The sequence below is a fragment of the Pseudorasbora parva genome, chromosome 4 (assembly GCF_024679245.1).
Source record: "Pseudorasbora parva isolate DD20220531a chromosome 4, ASM2467924v1, whole genome shotgun sequence".
In the NCBI taxonomy this organism is placed as follows: Eukaryota; Metazoa; Chordata; class Actinopteri; order Cypriniformes; family Gobionidae; genus Pseudorasbora; species Pseudorasbora parva.
In genome coordinates, this window is record NC_090175.1 from 1588733 (window position 1) to 1604868 (window position 16136).

General features: G+C 42.2%; 1 pseudogene; it reads left to right on the forward strand.

Annotated features, from left to right (window-relative positions):
* Nucleotides 1-7628: 7628 nt before the first annotated feature.
* On the forward strand, nt 7629-8854 carry LOC137072640 (microfibril-associated glycoprotein 4-like; annotated as a pseudogene).
* Nucleotides 8855-16136: the final 7282 nt, after the last annotated feature.

The window sequence follows — 16136 nt, forward strand, 5'->3', positions numbered from 1 at the left end:
CATTACTATTTGTAATGTTTTTGAAAGAAGTTTCTTCTGCTCAAGCCTGCATTTATTTGATCAAAAATACAGAAAAAATGTAATATTGTGATATATTATTACAATTTAAAATAATTGGTTTTCAGTGTATTCTCCTTTAAATGCTGATTTATTTGTGTGCTCAGAGCTGAATGTTCAGGATGGTTCCTCCAGTCTTCAGTGATCAAGATCCTTCAGAAATCATTCTCAGATGAGGATTCACTAGGAGTGTTGGAGACAGGTCTGATGATTAATATTAGTTCATAACCTGTGATACTTTTTTTTAGGGTACTTTGATGAATAAAAAGTAAAATAAAAAAAGAAGCAAATGTTTTAAAAATAGAAATCTTTTGTAACAACAGTATACTCTACTGGTCAGTCATTTGGGGTCAGTCATTTTTTTCCTTTCTTTTTTGAAATAAATACATTTTATTCAGTAAGGATGTGTTAAATCGATAAAAATTGATAGTAAAGGAGATTTATATTATGTGAAAATATGTTTTTATTTTGAGTAAATGCAGTTCTTTTGAGCCTTTTATTCCTCAGATATATTAGCCAGCAGAACTGTCTCCAACACTCCTAATGAATCCTCATCTGAGAATGATTTCTGAAGGATCATGATCACTGAAGACTGGAGGAACCATCCTGAACATTCAGCTCTGAGCACACAAATACATCAGCATTTAAAAATATTGAATTTTGTGGCGTTTTTTTCAAGTAATGTACATTTATAACATTGTATTGTTGTTACACTACAAAAATAGCTTAAACACTGCTGCTGGTGGCTGTGCTACTCGGCACAGTTTTTGCTTTTTTTGTAAACTGACAATCGTTCACAGCACATAATCATATTAAAACATATAACACTCTCGACAAGAGTCTTATAAAACATCTCTGAAACATATTGACACCACGGTGTTGTAACCTCCTAAGAAGATATAATCTCTGCATTGCTTTTTTAAAGACATACCCAACATTTTCAGCAAATGTCACATTTCTATCAATAAATGTTCCTAAATATTTAAAACCTCCAACCATCTCTGTTTGATATCCATCAACGGTTCTAAACCTTCAGTAACATCTACTCTATTTCCACTAATAATCAGTTCCTTGGTTTTACTCATATTTACCTCCAGTGGGCTCAGCTTACACCACTTATGAAGCAAATTAACTGTAATACAGCATATCCCCTTCTGTTCCAGCTTTACTCAACCGGCTGACAAGTGCCATATGCATATTTAAATACATTAAAAAGTAAAACAATATAAGTAAAGTTGATAAAATAGTTCCTTGTGGAACTCCTGTGTATGTACAATGATTGTTTCTGACACCACATCATTAACGGCTACTCTTTGAGGACGATTTAAAAGAAAGTCTTTAATCCACCAAATAAGATCACCATTAACTCCTAAATCAATTAATCTTTGCAAAAGAATATCAATCCAAATCAAATTAAAAGCTGTACTAAAATCTATAAATAAGATCCTAATGTAATTTGTAGAATACTGAATATGTTCAGCTACAAAATCACATAAAGTAATAATCGGTGCCCCTCTTTCCCCTAACGGCAAATAGAAGGAGCTCCAAATCTTTAACCACATTGTGCCAAATATGCCTTGTTAATACTCGTTCCATACATTTACCCAACATAGACGTTAGAGCTATCGGTCTAAAATCTTTTAATTGATTGGCATTAGATATTTTAGGTACTGGGACTTTGTTTCTTTCCATAAATTTGGTACCACCTTACAATTTAACAAGAGCTGGGACAATTGGGTAAAGACACCAGTTAGTTGAAAAGCACAATCTTTTAACATGCCAACCTATAGCCCAACTGGGCCAGGTGCTTTATTTGGCTTAAAGGGTTAGTTCACCCAAAAATGAAACTTCTGTCATTAACTCCTCCCCCTAATGTCGCTCCACACCCGTAAGACCTCCGTTCATCTTCACACACAGTTTAAGATATTTTATATTTAGTCCGAGAGCGTATGCAAGTGTATGCACACTATACTGTCCATGTCCAGAAAGGGAATAAAAACATCATCACAGTAGTCCATATGAGACATCAGTGGGTTAATTAGAGTCTCTTGAAGCATCCAAAATACATTTGGGTCCAAAAATAACAAAAACTACGACTTTATTCAGCATTGGCTTCTCTTCCGGGTTTGTGTTCAATCCTCAAATAAAGATTCGAACGGTTATGAATCAGCGAATTGATTCATGATTTGGATCGCCAATGTCACGTGATTATAGCAGTTTGACACGCGAACCGTGGGAAGGCTTATTTGGCCGCCTGTATCCGGGATCTTGTCCTTTCGGACATGACCTACAGCTCATGACCATAGGTGAGAGTAGGAACGTAGATTGGCTGGTCAATCGAGAGCTTCGCCTTATGATTTGCATGCTTTAAGTGTTTTTATATAGTTCTGATGTCCACTACAATCGAGGTCCTGTTTAGACACATAAGTACTGTTACGAACTGCTCTGAGACAGAAGGTTGGAGATCCAAACAGTATTTATTGAAGGGTAATTCAAAGTCGTAGTCCATAAAACACCCAAAAGGTCATACACAGGCAAGCAGTCCGAAAAGGCAAACAAAACAGAAGGAACAGGCTAAAGGTTAATCCACAGAGAAGGCAAGAAAACAAAGCCCAAGATACATGAAACCAGGGAAACGCTCAGAAATGCAGTTGTGACACTAAACAAGTCTTTATGGACTACGACTTTGGATTACCCTTCAATAAATACTGCATTTGGATCTTCAACTCCTCTGTCTCAGAGCAGTTCGTAACAGAAGACTTCGCCATGAATGACAGAGATAACCAGGCTATATAGGCAGAGGTAATGAGGTGATGAGACACAGGTGTAAACATTGAGTGCTAATGAGTCCGGGCAAAGGATTATGGGTAATGTAGTTTGTGATGGAGTGACAGTCTGGGGTGGAGTGCCCTCTGGTGGTGATCACGGGCACTCATTGACTCATTGAATTGTGACAAGTACGTTTAGTAAGTCATATTCTATATTTTGAAACCCCATAACAATTTCCTGAGATATTGATTTACAACAAACTATTTGAAAATATGTAACTATTTAAATATATGTAATACAATCTGTATTTCCATCAGAGGTTAGGTCTTAAATTTCACAAATGGACAGACACACAGGCTCCATTTTGAAAAACAGAACTATTGCTAATCCTGTAACTTATCTCCAGCTAGTATTTCAACATTGAGCAGTGCAAGCGTGACTGAAATGACAGATGCTCTTACTGATAAAAGGTCAGTTGAAGATCAGAGTGACTCAGTGATTTTTACAGATGTTTCGGTAACACTTTACGATACGGGTGCACTAATATGCATTATATATGACTAATGAAGAACTAAACCATTTATTAATGATTACTGCATCAGCAACTAATGAATATTAATTATGGTTACTAGAGTAAGTAATATATGAAGTGTTATTAGTTAAATTTGTCATATTGTCTTAATTCGCTTATAACATATTAACTAATAATGTAAATTAGTGCGCTAATTACCAAAATGGGCCAAAGCCATGCATTTCAACTTGCAGTTGTCTGCTTTAATTAATCATTCGCTAATGATTTATAAAGGTAAGATTATGTTATGACTTAACTTGTTGAGGCACATGACTATTAACTAATTCAAAACCTATAACCACAATTACATATTACTTAACAATTAGTTAATAGTCATGTGCCTCAACAAGTAAAGTCATAACATAATGAAACCTTTATAAATCATCAGCTAATGATTAATTAAAGCAGACAACTGGAGGAAATGCATGGCTTTGGCCCATTGTGGTAATTAATACATTCATTTACATTATTAGTTAATATAATATGTTATTAGGGAATTGATATATGTGTCACAATTCATCAGTGTGAGTGCCCGTGATCACCACCAGAGGGCACTCCACCCCGGACAATCATTCCATCACAAACTACATTACCCATAATCCTTGGACTCATTAGCACTCACTGTTTACACCTGTGTCTCATCACCTCATTACCTCTGCCTATATATACCTTGTTCACTCTGTCATTCATTGCGAAGTCTTGTTTAGTGTCACAACTGCATTTCTGAGCGTTTCCCTGGTTTCATGTATCTTGGTCTTTGATTTCTTGCCTTCTCCGTGGATTACCCTTTTGCCTGTTCCTTCTGTTTTGTTTGCCTTTTCGGACTGAATTCCTGTTATGACCTTTTGCCTGTTCTATTGACTACGACTTTGGATTACCCTTCAATAAATACTGCGTTTGGATCTTCAACCAACCTTCTGTCTCAGAGCAGTTTCGTTACAGAAGACTTCGCCACCATGGATCCAGCAGTATGTCTCGTCCGTCTCTGCCAGGGAACTCACTCACTCGAGGACCACATCATAGACTTTCTGAACATTGCAAACTTCACCAACCTCCCAGACTTTATGTTGATTTACTTTTTTTGCCATGGACTCAACAAACAGTTACAAAGCGAACTCGTCCGTCATTGTCCTCGAGGGTCCCTGAGTGAGTTCCTTGATTATGCCCTTCAGGTAAGTGGCTCTGCTTTCACAGTGGGTGTCATGGAGGAGGATCGTGACATTTTCACTGCATCCGCCGAGCCGGTCTCCTCTAACAAAATGGCCACCGAACCTGTGTCTTTGGACAAGATGGCCGCCGAGCCTGTGTCCTCGGACAAGATGGCCGCTGAACCAGTGTCCTCTGACAAAATGGCAGCCGAAGCTGTGTCTTTGGACAAGATGGACACCACTCCAGAACCTTCAGGCATCATGGACATCAATGCAGAGTTCCGGGTTGTCATAAACGGCACAAATGAAACCAGTAAGGTGGTCCCAATGCAAGTGAGACTGGCATCCAGCCTGGAGGACTCACCGCTGATGTCAGTGCGTTCAAGTGGCATCCCTAGATCAGCGCCATCCAACCCACAGGCCTCTGCGCTCTCAGACCTTCCAGAGCCTGGTGTCGTCTCAGCGGACCTTCCAGAGCCTGGTGTCGTCTCAGCGGACCTTCCAGAGCCGGGTGTCGTCTCAGCGGACCTTCCAGAACCTCCAGCCACTAACCAAAGTCCAGAGAGGGCTCCGGCCCGTGCCCCGAGTCCAGCGAGGGCTCCGGCCCGTGCCCCGAGTCCAGAGAGGGCTCCGGCCCGTGCCCCGAGTCCAGCGAGGGCTCCGGCCCGTGCCCCGAGTCCAGCGAGGGCTCCGGCCCGTGCCCCGAGTCCAGAGAGGGCTCCGGCCCGTGCCCCGAGTCCAGCGAGGGCTCCGGCCCGTGCCCCGAGTCCAGCGAGGGCTCCGGCCCGTGCCCCGAGTCCAGCGAGGGCTCCGGCCCGTGCCGCGAGTCCAGAGAGGGCTCCGGCCCGTGCCGCGAGTCCAGAGAGGGCTCCGGCCCGTGCCGCGAGTCCAGAGAGGGTTCCGGCCCGTGCCCCGAGTCCAGAGAGGGCTCCGGCCCGTGCCCCGAGTCCAGAGAGGGCTCCGGCCCGTGCCCCGAGTCCAGAGAGGGCTCCGGCCCGTGCCCCGAGTCCAGCGAGGGCTCCGGCCCGTGCCCCGAGTCCAGCGAGGGCTCCGGCCCGTGCCCCGAGTCCAGCGAGGGCTCCGGCCCGTGCCCCGAGTCCAGCGAGGGCTCCGGCCCGTGCCCCGAGTCCAGAGAGGGCTCCGGCTCCTGCCCCGAGTCCAGAGAGGACTCCGACTCCTGCCCCGAGTCCAGAGAAGACTCTGGCTGGACCACCTGCTCTGCCGTGGGGGTCTTCAACCTCACCTGCGCTGCTGTGGTGGTCATCTGCTCCGCCGTGGGGGTCTTCAAGCCCGTCTGCTCTGTTGTGGTGGTCGTCTGCTCCGCCGTGGGGGTCTTCAAGACCACCTGCGCTGCTGTAGTGGTCGTCTGCTCCGCCGTGGGAGTCTTCAAGACCGCCTGCGCTGCTGTAGTGGTCGTCTGCTCCGCCGTGGGAGTCTTCAAGACCGCCTGCGCTGCCTGACTGGTCGTCTGCTCCGCCGTGGGGGTCTTCAAGACCGCCTGCGCTGCTGTGGTGGTCGTCTGCTCCGCCCTGGGGGGCTTCAAGACCGTCTGCTCTACTGTGGTGGTCGTCTGCTCCGCCGTGGGGGGCTTCAAGACCGTTTGCTTTACTGTGGTGGTCGTTTGCTCCGCCTTGGGGGTCTTCAAGACCGCCGGCTCCGCTCTGGTCGCCTGCGCCACCCTGGTCATCTGCCAGGACTGCGCCACCCTGGTCATCTGCCGGGCCAGCTCCATTCTGGCCTCCTGCTCTGCCTGAACCTCCAGGCTCTCTTCCACTACATGGGCCTGGCCCTCCATCCCACCCCTGTGTCCGCCTCCGCTCCACCTCCCTCCTGGACAATTTTAGGAGCGTCTGGAAGCCGCTCCTTTGAGGGGGGGGCTATGTCACAATTCATCAGTGTGAGTGCCCGTGATCACCACCAGAGGGCACTCCACCCCGGACAATCATTCCATCACAAACTACATTACCCATAATCCTTGGACTCATTAGCACTCACTGTTTACACCTGTGTCTCATCACCTCATTACCTCTGCCTATATATACCTTGTTCACTCTGTCATTCATTGCGAAGTCTTGTTTAGTGTCACAACTGCATTTCTGAGCGTTTCCCTGATTTCATGTATCTTGGTCTTTGATTTCTTGCCTTCTCCGTGGATTACCCTTTTGCCTGTTCCTTCTGTTTTGTTTGCCTTTTCGGACTGAATTCCTGTTATGACCTTTTACCTGTTCTATTGACTACGACTTTGGATTACCCTTCAATAAATACTGCGTTTGGATCTTCAACCAACCTTCTGTCTCAGCAGTTTCGTTACAATATGATGTAATATTTCATTAATAGCAATTCATATATTACTTAATCTATTAATCATGATGAATGTTCCTTAGTTGCTGATGCAGTAATCATTAAGTAAATGTGTTAGTTCTTCATGAGGCATACATTAACTCATGATTATCTGTGCATTAGTTCAGCATTAATTAATGCATATTAGTGCAGCCCTAATGTAAAGTGTTACCCATGTTTCTATGATCATTGAACCCAAATTACATGATCATTCTGTCATCATGTCAGAGGTGTGTTGATGCTGTACTTTCCTGCTGCTTCACTGTCCTGTCAAAATAAAAGCAAAAAGCAATAAATAAATAAAGAAAGGAGTTAGCGTTCATTAACATTCTAGCGTTCTATGTCACAAGAATGAAGGGTTTTGCAATATAAATTTGTTCTTCAACACAAAGGAGGAGCATAAGAATCTGCCAGATGCATAAAGAGTGTGTGTCAGACTGAACAACACAAGCCACAACACAAACGGTGAGTTACTGTTTCTTCATCTTTCACCTCACAGAATACTGAGACATTTCTACAACAGTGATTCAGAAACATGACCACAACAACAATAATCTGGTGACTTATTTGGCTTGCTTTCTTCCAGATTTAAGAAAGAAAACATTGATAAATCTGATCTGAGAAGAGATTGAGATGATGCCGGTAAGTTCAATCACATTTACAGCGGCTGTTTTCACTTTAATTATAATGTCAGTGTGATTCGATGATAAACGAGGATCTTGATCAGTCATGTGTCTCTCCAGATGACGGTGTTTGTCGCGGCTCTGATCTCTGTTTTCACGGCGTCTGTTGTGTCTGTTCCTGATGGATTCAAGCCGGCCGATTGTTCTGACCTTTATAAAGCAGGAGAAACAGTCAGTGGGATTTACTCCATCTATATAACAGGGGGTGTTCCTCTCTGGGTTTACTGTCACATGGTCTCAGATGGGAAAGATGAAGACAACGGAGGATGGACGGTACGAATGTGACTTTAGATCATTACACACACATCAGAACACACATTATGAATCATATATTCTATATAAACCCATCACAGGTGATTCAGAGGAGAATGGACGGCAGTGTGGATTTCTATCGGGGGTGGGAAGAGTACAAGAGAGGATTCGGAGCAACTGAAGGCGAAATACTGGCTGGGTAAGACCTCACATTGATGTCATTTTTTGTATGTTTGAGTTACAAAAAAAGCTATTTGGTGTCAAGAAAAGGTTTGATGGAAGTGTTGATGTACATGTCCAGTGTTTGGTGGAACATGTTCTTCATGTGTGTGTGTGTGTGTGTGTGTGTGTGTGTGTGTGTGAACAGGGCTGGAGAACATGCACCAGCTGACACGTAACAGGAAGTACATGCTGAAAGTGGATCTGGAGGACTTAACTGGAGGGAAAGGTTTTGCTCAGTACTCGACCTTCTCTGTGGGTCCTGAAACTGACGGGTATAGACTGCAAGTTTCAGGGTTCAAGAATGGAGGAGCAGGTACGACACTTTCATACTTTCACTTTAGTGCTGTTGTTCATACACTAATAAATTGTTTTTGTAATTTCACTGAAATATTTTTCATCTAAATATGATGTTAATATTCTCAATGGTATTCTTCTTCTCTGCAGGCGACTTTTTGGCCTACCATAATGGTATGAAGTTCTCCACCTTTGACAAAGACCAAGACACTGCGGCGAGGAACTGTGCCAAAATATTTCGCGGGGCATTTTGGTATGGCTACTGTCAAATTGCAAACCCCAATGGTCTGTATTTACGGGGAGAAGATCCCACCAGTTATGGCAATGGTGTTGTTTGGTACCACTGGAGGAACACTTGGAATGTCATTGTGAAATCCATCATCATGAAGATCAAACGTGTGGCTTAGACCTTTGAAGAAACATTACAGTGTTTCTCAGAAGAAGAAAAAAATAAGAATTAAGGTTTTGGGTGTCCTTTCCTCTGTTAACTGCGTAAATTATTAAATCATGGTACAGTCTTGTTCAAAATAATAGCAGTACAATGTGACTAACCAGAATAATCAAGTATATTTTTTATTGCTACGTGGCAAACAAGTTACCAGTAGGTTCAGTAGATTCTCAGAAAACAAACAAGACCCAGCATTCATGATATGCACGCTCTTAAGGCTGTGCAATTGGGCAATTAGTTGAAAGGGGTGTGTTCAAAAAAATAGCAGTGTCTACCTTTGACTGTACAAACTCAAAACTATTTTGTACAAAAAAAAAAAAATTCTGGGATTTAGCAATCCTGTGAATCACTAAACTAATATTTAGTTGTATGACCACAGTTTTTTAAAACTGCTTGACATCTGTGTGGCATGGAGTCAACCAACTTGCGGCACCTCTCAGCTGTTATTCCACTCCATGATTCTTTAACAACATTCCACAATTCATTCACATTTCTTGGTTTTGCTTCAGAAACAGCATTTTTGATATCACCCCACAAGTTCTCAATTGGATTAAGGTCTGGAGATTGGGCTGGCCACTCCATAACATTAATTTTGTTGGTTTGGAACCAAGACTTTGCCCGTTTACTAGTGTGTTTTGGGTCATTGTCTTGTTGAAACAACCGTTTCAAGGGCATGTCCTCTTCAGCTTAGGGCAACATGACCTCTTCAAGTATTTTAACATATGCAAACTGATCCATGATCCCTGGTATGCGATAAATAGGCCCAACACCATAGTAGGAGAAACATGCCCATATCATGATGCTTGCACCTCCATGCTTCACTGTCTTCACTGTGTACTGTGGCTTGAATTCAGAGTTTGGGGGTCGTCTCACAAACTGCCTGTGGCCCTTGGACCCAAAAAGAACAATTTTACTCTCATCAGTCCACAAAATGTTCCTCCATTTCTCGTTAGGCCAGTTGGTGTGTTCTTTGGCAAATTGTAACCTCTTCTGCACATGCCTTTTTTTTAACAGAGGGACTTTGCGGGGGATTCTTGAAAATAGATTAGCTTCACACAGACGTCTTCTAACTGTCACAGTACTTACAGGTAACTCCAGACTGTCTTTGATCATCCTGGAGGTGATCATTGGCTGAGCCTTTGCCATTCTGGTTATTCTTCTATCCATTTTGATGGTTGTCTTCCGTTTTCTTCCACATCTCTCTGGTTTTGCTCTCCATTTTAAGGCATTGGAGATCATTTTAGCTGAACAGCCTATCATTTTTTGCACCTCTTTATAGGTTTTCCCCTCTCTAATCAACTTTTTAATCAAAGTACGCTGTTCTTCTGAACAATGTCTTAAACGACCCATTTTCCTCAGCTTTCAAATGCATGTTCAACAAGTGTTGGCTTCATCCTTAAATAGGGGCCACCTGATTCACACCTGTTTCTTCACAAAATTGATGACCTCAGTGATTGAATGCCACACTGCTATTTTTTTGAACACACCCCTTTCAACTAATTCAACTAATTGCCCAATTGCACAGCCTTAAGAGCGTGCATATCATGAATGCTGGGTCTCATTTGTTTTCTGACAATCTACTGAACCTACTGGTTACTTGTTTGCCACGTAGCAATAAAAAAATATATACGAAAAACCTTGATTATTCTGGTTAGTCACATTGTACTGCTATTATTTTGAACAAGACTGTATATATGGTGACGGGTTTTCAAACTGGGGTCCCGAGACCTTTCAGAGAATAAAAATACAAAGCTAAAATGGTTAAAGTCTACTGTACATTCAAACTGTTTTATTTCTTAACGTTTCTCTCTTTTGTTGCCTTATTCATATTTTCCAGAATTTACATGTTTGATTTGTATCTTTCTAGTGAGTTTTTTTTCTTTCACTATAGTCCCCTTTATCTTGATATACAATAATTCTAATAATAAATAAATTCTAATAATTTTTAATTGAAAATTGTCTCCAGTTTTATACACTCAACATTATGTATAGCCAATTTAAGTTTGGAAACAATATGTTGTATTTATAATGTCACACTTACTACTTATCTAATTTTTTTCATTCAGATGGATTTTAGGAAGGGGGTCCCTTATAAAAGTTGATCATATTTGGGGTTCCTTGACATCATAAAGTCTGAAAACCCCTGACCTATGATATATGGCTGTTGTTTTATATACCCTGATCAATTATCTTCTCTTTGGTGTGGGTCACTTCTTTAAATCTACAACTGAAACGAATCAACAATAAACTTTAATAAAGTTCAGCATTGAAAGGCATTATGTGTTGATGTGGATTTGTTCATCTCCAGAATAGACGTCAGAAACAGTAAATGAGGAATTCAGTTCAACTGCTCATGAACTGATTCACTTTCCCTATAAATACAACCCTATATGTGAACGAACAATGTGTACGTTTCTCTTAACACAGATATCTCTGTTTATTTGCCAGCAAAAGTCTGTTTTACATCTCATCCAGCATCATCTAGCGGTCTTCTGCTCACACATAGAGTGTAATTCTCATTGAGTATACAAGAGGACCCAGACTTCACCGCCTTCAAAGTCTGGTAGCATGTAACTCCTGACAGTAATCTGTCAGAGCACTCGATTGTTAATCAATACCGAAGGAATGTAAACCTTACATTTTACCTTACAAACCTTAACTGGCCACTACAGCGGCTCCAGAAGGAGCAGAATCTCATTGAGCCCCATGTTAAAATTCTCAACTTTACAGCAGAAAAAAACATGTTAACAGCCTGGTGCAAATTGTGGTTTTGGCTTATAAGGCTGTAACAGTTTTTCTGTTACTAATAGCTTCTCAGTAAAGCAGTGCTAATATTCGCCTGAGCATTAGGGGGCGCTCTGGTTGGAAACATGCTAGGGCCTACCTATTTAAGGGATAGGAGAAGGAGAAAAGAGTAGGAAGTTGATCCTCTACCTTCACGGAGATGCTTACCTCATGGCTTTTGCCCTGGTTGAGGAACTGTATAGTTCTAAGCTCATCTGTAAGTAATTATTTATTTTTGTTTTTGTTTTTCTTTGCTAATTATGGTTTGTAGTATATAGTTATGGGTTGTTTGTTTGTTTGTTTGTTTGAATGTATCTACAGAGGGTTTGTGTTCTGGGCAGTTATGGAGTACTTGGGGGATTATACAACTGAGAAGATGGAATGGAGAGAATTGATTTCAACTACTGTTTGACTGTTACCTGGCGGTAGACCAAAGCTATGTTTCAGACATTGAGGCCTTCTCCTCCAGATGAACTTAGTGGTGGAATCATCCTGACCTTTGAAGTGATATCTTCTCAAATTATAAATTGCACAAAGACTGAGTAAAGCTTATGGTCCTAACTGGTCCTAAAAGAAAGACTGTGGGTTGGGGTGCTGGACTGTTTGTTGTTCTCTATTTACCAATTGGGATGTGTATCATGTTAAATCTCTGTATTTATGCCCTTATACTTAATACATCTGACTCATGAGCAAAATTATTCTGTGTGGTCCCTCAGTACATGTAATACTTAAACTAAAATAAAAAGGATAGGTGTTACAAAAAATGGCGCCCGAACAGGGACCTGAAAGGTAAAACCTAAAACCAAATTGTAGAACGTAGAGGGTTAATTTGGTTTTGACCAGACTGATTATGCTTCTTATGAGTCCTTGTGTTTAATGTATGAAGGTTTAAGTGAACTTTGGGGTTGAGCCAGAACATTGAGTGACTAGGTTCACCTTTATAATTGATTTATAAGATTGACACACAATGGCTAACCGATGTGATGAGACAGAGGGTGAGAATACTTCAGAACCAGACTATTCCACTGCACCTTTCACTATCAGACGAGAACCAGTGCAAGACCTTATTCAATCTCTCAGTCATTTATATCTGGATAATGAAGTAGAGGATGGGGGGCATGAAGACAGTTCTCAATACTTGCCATTACCACCTCCACCACCTCCTCAAGCAGAAGATCCTTCCAGTTGGGAATCAAGAGTGAGCAAAATAGAGTCTAAAATAGATGATCTGGAGAAATCTTTTGGTGTGTTTTCTAATGACGTGCAGCATGATATTGATAAGCAAAATCACAGGTTGACTGTTATGGAGGAGCAGGTACAGAACCTCTTTTCCCAGCAGAAGGACCATCATAAACGGATCAAGCGATTGGGAGAGACATTGCCCAATGAACTCAAGTTTGAATGCCAACAGGTAAAAGAAATCTTAGAAAAGAGTATACAGCAAGTAGGACAAGCAATGATGGATTGTATGTCACGAAGAGATGTTCAGTTGAAATCTTTAATTCACTCTACCCACACTGTGACATCTACACCTCACTTCAGTCCACCACTACCCACAGATACTCCGACCCATCCTATACATTTTAAAACTCCAATCAAGATGGATTTCCCAAGGTTTGGCAGTTTGGAGGGAGAAGACCCTATGTCATTCCTTGAGAGATGTGATGAGTACCTTGCAATTCAACCACTTAATGATGCTGAGATATTAGCTATGATGCCTTCTGTGTTAACTCATACAGCCAAGGATTGGTGGCTTGCAGAGAAGAAGAAGGTAAGAACTTGGGGGCAATTCAAGAAGACATTTTTACAATCTTTTTTGCCTGATGACTATGAAGTTGAGGTTGAAAGAAGAATTAGAGAACGGAAACAAGGACTTGATGAAAGTATTCGAACATTTGCTTATCAGTATCGAGCCTTATGTCTGCGATTGAAACCTTCCATGTCAGAACGGGAAATACTCCAAGCTACCCTTAGAAACTGTAATCCTCGTGTCGCCAGCATACTCAGAGGCACAGTCTCTACAGTGGACGAAATGGTACGGGTGGGAACCCTAGTGGAAAGGGATGTTAGTGAGGAAAGAGCTTATTGGAGACAGAGACAAGCAGAACATCAGGCTAAGGTGAATGGAGCCAATAAAACAGTAAAAGGGCGGCAATCAAACCCTCATATTGCTGTGGTGTCAGGAAATGTGGAAAAGCAGCTTGACCCATTATCCCTGTCAATCACCATCAAGGACTATAGATGTCAAGCAGTTTTGGACACAGGTAGTACATATTCTTTGCTTCAGGAGTCTTACTGGAAAAAAATTAAGCCCCGCACCGAAATGTGGCAGTCCAGTAGAGGTCAGACTTTCTCACTTGCTAATGGTCAGGTACAGACAGCCTTAGGAAAGGTAAGCTGGAGTTGTACGCTACATGGACATCAATATCCATTCAGAGCCTATGTGATGAGGGACCAAGATCTAAACCTACCCATTATACTTGGCCTAGAGTTTTTGATGGATTCGGGAATCCAGATTGATTTCAAAGAGAAGACCTATATGCATTCTGAAGAAACGGAGGTAAAACATCCATTCCTGCTATATGCATCTTCAGCAACCATCAGTCTACATTTGGCATTACCTTTAGCTCAAGTGTCTTCCTCCACATTAGAAATCATTAAAGGACTGGTAAGTCAAGCAGAAGTTCCTAGAGCTCAGAAATGCCAGCTAGAAGCCTTAATGCTTGATCGGCCTACGGTTTGCACTGAATCCCTGGGCCAAACTTCGGTGATCCGACATCAGATTCACACCTCAGATGAGATTCCTGTTCGCAAAAGGGCCTACCCTGTTTCTGTGTCCAAACAACAGTTTATTGATCAGGAAATTACCAACATGTTGGGAAAAGGGATAATTCGACCATCAACTTCTCCATGGGCAGCTCCTATAGTGCTTGTCCCCAAGAAGGATGGTACTATGCGTTTCTGTATTGATTACAGAGCTTTAAATGCCAAAACACCCTTAGATGGCTTTCCCATGCCACAAATCCAAGACATACTGGAATCCATGTATGGTGCTTCAATTTTCAGCACATTAGATCTCAAAAGCGGCTACTGGCAGGTGCTTATGGATGAGGAAAGTATTCCCAAGACTGTGTTTGTAACTAAAAATGCCCAGTATGAATTTGTGTGTCTACCCTTTGGACTGAGAAACTCGGCTGCAACTTTTCAACGCCTGATGAATACCATATTAAGAGAATGTCTGGGTAAATTCTGTTTCGTCTATTTAGATGATATTGTAATTTATTCAAAGAGTATTCAAGACCATTTTGAACACCTTAAACAGCTCTTTGACCTGTTAGAAGCTGCTGGTTTGAGTCTGAACCTGAAGAAGTGCAATCTGCTCCAAGGATCCATCACTTTCTTAGGACATGTGGTATCTGCTGAAGGAGTGCGCACTGAAACTACCAAAGTGGAGGCGGTCCAGAATGTCCCTGTCCCAACAACGCTGAAAGAGGTACAACGCTTTTTAGGTCTTGCTGGTTGGTACCATAGGTTTATTCCACGTTTTTCGGAGATTGCTGCACCATAACATCCTCTGAAGTGCAAGAACAGTGCATGGGAGTGGACCATGGAATGTCAACAGTCTTTTGACAAACTGAAAATTGCTCTTCAAAAAACACCTGTTTTGGTACCACCTGACTTCACAAAAATGTTTAAAGTTCAGACAGATGCCAGCAATGTCGGCCTAGGAGCTGTGTTGACTCAGGATCATGATGGAGATGAACACGTTATAGCATATGCTTCGAAACTGCTTCATGGAGCTGAGAAGTCCTATTCCACTCCTGAAAAGGAATGTTTGGCAGTGGTTTGGGCAGTCGAGAAATGGAAACAGTATCTGGAAGGGAAACATTTCGAGGTATTTACAGATCATGCTGCCCTGACATGGGTTTTCAATCATCCCCGACCAACTTCTCGATTGACTAGGTGGGCTCTGAGATTACAAAGCTTTGATTTCACAGTCAGATATCGAAAGGGGCAATGTAATGTAGTACCAGACACACTCTCTAGGAGTATACCTTTCCAAGAAGTCAAAGGTAAAATAGCTATATGTCAGGCAACAACCACTGGATCGGATTTACCGGTCAGCTGGGATGAAATTGGAATTACTCAGAAGCAAGATCCCTTACTTCGGCCTTTGTGGGAAGCTGCAAAGTTACCTGTAACAGACCCAACACGTATTCATTATGTCGTTCAAAATGACTATTTATTTCGTTGTGTGCCCAATCAACATCAAGGGGAAACTATGCAGGTAATTATACCATTGGTATTAAGAGAGAAGTTCTTACAGTTTGCTCATTCCAATCCCTTGAGTGGACATCTGGGGCGGATGAAGACATTGAGGCGCTTACTCAATGTTGTTTACTGGCCAGAGATACGCAAGGATGTTTGGAGTTTTTGTACAGCGTGTCAGACTTGCCAGATTTATAAACCGAGAATATCCAAGCTGTCTGGTCACCTGCAGTCAACACCCGTAGTGGAGCCAGGCCACATGTTAGGGGTTGATCTTATGGGTCCCTTCCCAAAGAGTT